Genomic DNA, 6,123 nt, shown 5'->3' on the forward strand with positions numbered 1-6,123 from the left:
GATGGCATATCCATGCAGAAAAAAAACTAATCTCAGTAAATTTTTAAAGTTTTATTAAGTTATTATTTACATACAATATAATTAACTCATTTTATGTGTACTATTCAATGATTTTTAAAGTAAATTCAGTTACACTTACTAAATTTTAGTAAATAAAACTGGATTCACTACATTTAGTAAGTAAAACTGGATTTAGTACAGAGTGTTTCAGGACATTCTGATAAGCCCTGAAGGATCCTTCTTGCCCATGTACATGCAGTCACTGCCCATTACCCTTCTCCCAGCCCCTGACAACCACTAATCTACTTTCTGTTTCTATGGATTGGCCTATCCTGGACATACCATATAAAAAGAATCACACACTATGCAGCCTTTTGTGACTGCCTTCTCTTTTAATTAGCATGTTTTGAGATTCATCCATATTTTATCATGTATCAGAACTTTGTTCCTTTGAGGGCTGTGTAATATTCCACTGTCTGGATATACCCCATTTTATGATCCATTAATCTGTGGATGGACACATTCCAGTGCCTCAAATGTGCTGCTCAGTGTTCTTGGTGGGGGTGTTAGATGAGGGACACAGGAGACACAAGATCCCTGCTCCGGTCCAGCTTCCTTTTTGCGGGGAAGACCAGACCTTCAGAGTGATAACTCACAAAGCTGGCAGGGTGTTAGGGTGGGAGGGACTGCCATTTACATTGGGTCATTCTTTTTTTTTTTTTTTTTTAATAAACTTATTTATTTATTATTTATTTTTGGCTGTGTTGGGTCTTCATTGCTGCACACGGGCTTTCTCTAGTTGCGGCGAGCGGGGCCTACTCTTCATTGCGGTGTGCTGGCTTCTCATTGCGGTGGCTTCTCTTGTTGCAGAGCACGGGCTCTAGGTGCGTGGGCTTCAGTAGTTGTGGCATGCAGGCTCAGTAGTTGTGGCTCGTGGGCTCTAGAGCGCAGGCTTAGTAGTTGTGGCGCACGGGCTTAGTTGCTCCGCGGCGTGTGGGATCTTCCCAGACCAGGGCTCGAACCTGTGTCCCCTGCATTGGCAGGCAGATTTTTAACCACTGTGCCACCAGGGAAGCCCCTACATTGGGTTATTCTTCATTCATTCATTAAGTATTCATTGTGGTCTACTGTATGCCACATACCATTCTAGACACCGTACACAATCCCTGCTGTCAAGGAGCTTACATTTTACCCCAGAGCCAAGCAACAAGCACAGAAATACAAGACAGGAAGTTTAGAGAGGACCCCTCAGCTGAGTTGCTCAAAACACATGAAGAAAGTAAGAAAAGGCGTCATGCAGGTAATTGTGGGACAGCAAGGAGAGCCACGGGTTTGGGTTTTTTTGTTTTTTAACTTTATTTTTAATTTTTAAAAAATTGAAGTGTAGTTAATTTGCAATGTTGTGTTAGTTGCTGGTGTACTGCAAAGTGATTCAGTTATACATACATACATATATATATATATATATATATATATATACGTGTATATATATATATAGCTACTCTTTTTCAGATTCTTTTCCCTTATAGGTTATTACAAGATGCTGAATACAGTTCCCTGTGCTGTACAGTAGGTCCTTGTTGTTTACCTATTTTATATATACTGGTGTGTATATGTTAATCCCAAACTTCAATGTTTTCTTTGAGGAACTCATATTCGAGCTGACTTTGTGTGACGAGGAGGCCGGCGCGTGCAGGTCGGGAGGAGCTTTACAAGGGAAGGAATCGCACATCCAGAGCAGGAGGGGTCTGAGATGAGGCGGGATGGAAGCAAGCCGCACAGGGTCCGTCAGAGTGGTGGGAAGCCACTGGCGCGTTTCAAGCAGGGGTGACGTCATCTGCGTGGTGTGTGAAGAGGTGGCTCAGGTGCCGTGTGGACATGGGTTGCGGGCACCTTGAGACTGCGGCCCTGCTGGCCGGGGCAGAGGCTCAGCCCCGTCCCGCGACGGATCGACTAGCTGAGGCGTCCCTGGGGGCTCAGGTGAGAAAGAATTCTCCACCCACTCCTGCAAAGCCTCAGAAAACACTGGACCCTTCCTAAAGACTGAAAACCAAAGGAGAAGACGGCACGGGTGTGTCTTAGCTTCCTGTGGCCACTATAACAAGCCACACCAAACCACACGGATTCACCCTCTCGTGCTGCTGGAGGTCAGACGTCCATGGTGTTCCTCCTTCTCCCCGCTCTGGGAGGAGCAGTTTCCTTGGCCTCTTCCAGCTCCCATGGCCTGTCTTGGCTTGCGGCTCTCCCTCTGCCTTCAAACCATCACTCCAGCCTCTGGTTCTGTCACATCTTTTTCCACATGCCCTTCCTGCCTCCCTTGCAATTGCACTGAGCGCCCACAGAACAATCCAGAGTTGTCTCACCTTAAGGTCCTTAACCTGCAAAGTCCCTTCTGCTAGATAAGGTGACATTCACAGGTTCCGGGGTCAGGACATGGACGTCTTTGGAGACAGGGGCAGAGGGCATTATTCAGCCTGCCACGGGGTGTTAATAGTATATAGGGTGTGGGGTTTGCCTAAAGGAAACCCACCTGATTTTATAAAACCCTGTGGTGTTTCATGTCTGATGACAAAGTGTTATGGGCTGAACTGTGTCTGCCTCTGCCACCCTAAATTCACGTATTGAAGCCCTAACCCTCAGGACCTCAGAATGTGACTGTGTGCAGAAATAGGGCCTCTAAATGGGTGACTGAGGTAAAATGAGGCCATGTGCGTGGGCCCCAACCTAATGTGACTGGTGTCCTTATAAGAGGAGGAGATCAGGGCACACACACACAGGGACGACCACGTGGGGACACGGGGAGAAGATGGCCGTCTACACACCCAGGAGAGAGGCCTCAGGGGGAACCAGCCCTGCGACATCTATCTCCAGAACTGTGAGACCGGAAATGTCTGCTGTTTAGGACTCCCCATCTGTGGTGCGTGTTATTCAGGCCCCGGGGACCAGCACACAGAGCTGCTACTGAGAGCAGCGCCACTCACAGCAGCACGGACGGTTGGGTCAGCACTCAACACGGCTTCCCACACTCGTCCTGCCAGGCTGCTCCGTGTGGGCGGGGGAGAACCAGAGATGAGGATACAGGTCAGGCTCACCGTCTCCAGAAGGAAACACACAGAAAACAAAATGAGAGAACACACTAGGCTCAACAGAGAGGAGGGGAAGAGCCCCAGGAGAGGGGTGCAAAGCAGGGTCTGTGCGAGCACCCGACTGCCAGCGGTCAGCAGACGCTTCAGCCAAGTTTACACCAGCGAGCAAGCCGGGAAGCGTCCTGCTCTGAATTGTGAAGGGGAGATAAACAGTAAGGAAACGTTTCCTTTCCAACGGTCGGCACCAGGAAGAAAGCCAGACAGGCTGATGCGAGAACGGCTGGTTGGGAGGCCCCTCCAGGGAGCGGGCCTGGGCCAAGCCCTGAGTGGGGAGGAGACATCGCCAGGCAGCCCGGGCGAGGGCCCAGGTTTGGGTCTCGCTGCAGAAGGCCCTGGGGAGGTTTGCTGAGGGAGGGGCGGGGGCCACCCAGTGCTGGGCCTTTGTGGGCCGTGGTAGCACCATTCATTCCTAACAAGCCAACCCAAACCGCAGTGGCTTCAAGCAACTATTTATTATTTCTCGCGATCATACTGGTTGGGGGCAGTGGCGTGCTGGTGTTTAACAACCTTCTCTCCAGAAAAAAACAACAAAATGACCCTGATTTGCAGCATTTACCCATCTCCATGGTGTAAATACTCCTAGTGGGGCCAGTTTCAAGCTACCAACAGTGAGGTCCACAGACCGGATCAAAGGCAGCACCGCAGAGAACCTACAGGTACAGTTGTAGACGCCCTCGGGAGCAGAGGCAACGGCCAGATGCACACGTTTATCAAGAAGGGCTGAGTCCTGGGTGCTTATTACCTTTGTTTAATCATGACTTGAGAATTCCAAGTTTACACAATTTTCTGAAGGGCTGTTTCAGTTACCGGCAGGAGTCATTCCTGAGATGGTGACAGTTGTCCCCTGGGAGCTGGCCACGAGGTCCTTCTGCAGGTCAGGACTTTCAGCTGGCAGATCCGCAGGGCTGGGCCTCCCTCCAGCTTCCCAGCTCCACTGGGGCCCAGGGCGGAGGCTGAGAGTGGGAAGGAACGCGCAGAGCTCATCTCTGCTGCATTTGCTTTGCCAGCGTCCCGAGGGACAGGATGGAAAGGACGTCCACTCACAACAGAGAAATGAACCGGCACGTGGCACGCCCAAGGGAGTGCTGGATGGCTCGACTGGGGGGTCCTCAACACCCCTCACGGTGCGTACTTCGTGGCTTCCATCTCAGAGGGGCCGGAAAGGGGTGGGAATGAGGAGACAGAGCCACGGAGGCCAGATTGGGTGGCAGCCCTGTGGGCTGAGGGCCTCGGACTTAATTCTGCAGGGAGCTACGAAATGCCACTGCAGGCCGGCACTTCCAGGGGGAGTAACCGAGACCCAGCAGCACGGTTCCCGTCAGCGTCAGGCCTGGGATGGGCTGAGCTCTGGCGGGCTGCCTGGCCCAGCAGCCAGTCTGCTTTTTTGGTGGTGACACTGGAGCCTGCCTTCCCCCAGCCCCACCTGCTTACGGGGTGCTGGCGGCCAGAAGGTGGTGAGAGGCTTGGGTCTGGCTGCTCATCAGCTTTGGGGTCAGGGACAGGCTTCTGTTTGAACTGGTGGGGAGGCCACCAGTTCACCTGTGTCAGCTTGGAGGAAAGCTGAGGTCTGGGAAGCGGCCACCACACACAGGAAGAGAAGGGTCCTGCATCCAGCCGCGCTGGAAGTCAGGCTCGCTCTGGACTTTCAAACCCAATCCATCCCCCATTTTCTCTTCCTTCCTCCAGAGCACAGGTCAGCTGCCTGGTGCTGGGCTGCTGGTGCCCTCTGCAGCAGCAATCCTGATTCAGAACCTGAGCTTTCCTGGGCGTCTTCTCTGCCGGCTGCATCTGGTCTGAAGACTGGTCTGGCTGCAGGGCCCCCACTGATAGAGGGCTGGCTCAGAATCCACTCTCTCTGGGCACTTCCCTGGGGCAAGATCCACCGATGTCATGCTGGGGCTCTCAGATCTGGGCCTGTGCTTCCAATCCTGTTAGCTATGAGGTATTTAAGATGACCTGCTGGGTCCTTGGTCACACCAGGAGCGCTGACAGAGGCTGGCCCGAAGAGGACTGCGGGCGGTTGCCTGGGAGCTTGAACCCACAGGCCAGGAGGGGCAAGTGTGCAGCCCCTGGAGGGTGCCCAGCAGAGGGGAAGCGTGGGCAGGGCCAGCCCCTCTGACGGGGCACCAGGAGCCCAAGAGGGACACGGGTCTGGGGATGGGCTGAGCAAGGCTGTGTGAGGACACGGGCGGGGCCCAAGGAGCCGGCCACAAGCACACGGGAGTCGTCCGGCACGCGCTGAGCCACCAGGACACGAGCACACAGCAGGCTCCAACCCACTGTGGGCTGGATGCAGCGGGGGGCGGGGGGGGTGTCACGGAACAGGAAGTAGAGAAAAGTCGCAGAAACACCGCACGGTGCGCCCCGTAAACCAGCTTGTCAGCAAGCCTGGAGAACCACCACCCCGGCCCGGGCTCCTGCCTCAGGTTAGAGCTGAGAAGCTCTGTTCTGACCCCGGTGTGCTTGTCAGAAGTGGGGAATCCAAGTTCCACTGCAGTCGGCCGGCACCGTGGACCAGCAGTCTGACGCGGCGCATGCCCTGCCCGTCGCTGACGGATCCGGCGTAGCCCAAGGAAGGCTGCGTGTTTAAGCCTTGGCCACAAAAGCTGCTGCATCTGCTACGGGGCCTGCGTCTCTGTTCTTAGTTTGAGGGAGGGGTCAGGGTCAGAAGTGAAGTGGGGGGGGATGAGTCAAGGTCCTAAGCATGGAGGCCAGCCTCGTGCCTGCACGAGCCAGGCCGGGGCTTAGACACAAAGCCGTGCCTTCAACCTGGGACCAAGTCGGGGTTGGCGGATTCAAGGGAACCCGTGCCTTTTCCCAAATGCTCAGACCCGGGCCCTGACCCCAGGTCACACACGCCTGCAGGGCCTGCGAGGCTGATCCAAGGGGCGCGCCCGGGTGGACTCTTTGTCAGTCAGCAGGTGACAAGCGACGCCTGCGGCCGGTCACACCGTGACAGGAAGGGGCACATCACAAC

The sequence above is a fragment of the Balaenoptera borealis genome, assembly GCF_965194805.1.
Source record: "Balaenoptera borealis genome assembly, chromosome: 14".
NCBI classification, from domain to species: domain Eukaryota; kingdom Metazoa; phylum Chordata; class Mammalia; order Artiodactyla; family Balaenopteridae; genus Balaenoptera; species Balaenoptera borealis.